A 1,822-nucleotide genomic window follows, 5' to 3' on the forward strand; every position below is an offset into this window, starting at 1 on the left:
GGGAAAGGAAGGAATATCTGCATTAGGATCATTCTTTTACTAATAATCTCAGCTGGCTTAGAAGAAGTAAATCAAAAAATCTAAAGGAATAACCTACAAAAGCCATAAGAATTTTTGCAAGGCTAAAACATAGTTTTGCCTTCTTTGTAAGATTAGCCTCCTAAAAATACCTGGTCCAGAGAAAATGTGCTTTGTTCCAAGAAAAATGAAAGTCTTTAGTAAAATGAACTAGCGTAAAAATCCCGAAAATATAACATAAAAAAGAAAGAAAAAAAAATGCAAGTGAAATGACATTTCTCCCCAAAATATTGGCATAAAGCCACTGAAAGCAAGAAAAAATATGTAATTATAAATTTTGAAAATGTAACAAATCCATTGCCCCTACAAACAAGAGCTCAAGTAATATGCAACAATCAGAGAATGTACAGGGGACTAACATAATTAGTCAAACCATGAGCTTGAAGAGTTAAGGGAAGAAGTAGGACAAAAAAGGTAATGGAGCTCCTCCCGCTGCCCAAGATGCCAAAATGAAAGAAGGCCAAGGGGTAGAAGGTGGCTCCGGCCCCTGCTGTCATGAAGAAGCAGGAGGTCTAGCAAGTGGTGAATCCCCTGTTTGAGAAAAGGCCTAAGAATTTTGGCACTGGACAGGACATCCAGCCCAAAAGAGACCTCACCCACTTTGTAAAATGACCCTGCTCTATCAAGTTGCAGCAGCAGAGAGCCATTCTCTATAAGCAGCTGAAAGTGCCTCCTGCGATTAACCAGTTCACCCAAGCCCTGGACCACCAAACAGCTAGTACTAACTGCTAGCAGCTAGTACTCAGGTGCTTAAGCTGGCCCACAAGTACAGGCCAGAGATGAAGCAAAAGAAGAAGCAGAGGCTGTTGGCCCAGGCTGAGAAGAAAGCTGCTGGCAAAGGGGACGTCCCCACTAACAGACTACCTGTCCTTCGAGCAGGAGTTAACACTATCACCACCTTAGTGGAGAACAAGAAAGCTCAGCTGGTGGTGATTGCACATGACGTGGATCCCATCGGGCTGGTTGTCATCTTGCTTGCCCTGTGTTGTAAAATGGGGGTCCTTTACTGCATTATCAAGGGGAAGGCAAGACTGGGACGTCTAGTCCACAGGAAGACCTGCACCACTGTCACCGTCACACAGGTTAACTCAGAAGACAAAGTTGCTTTGGCTAAGCTGGTGGAAGCTATCAGGACCAATTACAATGACAGATACGATGAGATCCACCGTCACTGGGGAGGCAATGTCCTGAGTCCCAAGTCTGTGGCTCGTGTTGCCAAGCTCGAAAAGGCAAAGGCTAAAGAATGTGCCACTAAATTGGGTTAAATATACACTGTTGAGTTTTCTGTACATAAAAATAATTAAAATAATACAAATTTTCCTTCAAAAAAAGGTGGTGAAGAAATGAAGTTTAGACTAGAAGTAATACAAAAGAGAACCAATCATACTGAAAGTATAATGGGGACATGGATGACAGGAATAAGGAAAAGCAAACAAAATGAGATGGGACTAAACAGGCTTAAAATGTTAAAGAGAAAATGATTGACAAGTAAGACAGACACAGAAAACATAATAGCTGTATAATGTTTGTCCCTGTAGAAGTAAAATAATAAAAAAAGTAAAAACATAAAAAAGAAAACATACAGATATAATTCAAGAAAAGTTGCCAAAATTATAATATTTGAATTTATGGAAAAAAGGACACAATACATCAAAGGAAAAATTATTATAGAAAAATCAAAATATTGGGCCAGTCACGGTGGCTCATCCCTGTAATCCCAGCATTTTGGGAGGCCGAGGTGGGT

At 40.4% G+C, this 1,822-nt stretch overlaps 1 pseudogene; it reads left to right on the forward strand.

The window, feature by feature from the left end:
* Positions 1-415: 415 nt before the first annotated feature.
* On the forward strand, positions 416-1,413 carry LOC116275238 (annotated as a pseudogene).
* Positions 1,414-1,822: the final 409 nt, after the last annotated feature.

Source organism: Papio anubis, chromosome 6 (genome assembly GCF_008728515.1).
Source record: "Papio anubis isolate 15944 chromosome 6, Panubis1.0, whole genome shotgun sequence".
Classification (NCBI taxonomy): Eukaryota; Metazoa; Chordata; class Mammalia; order Primates; family Cercopithecidae; genus Papio; species Papio anubis.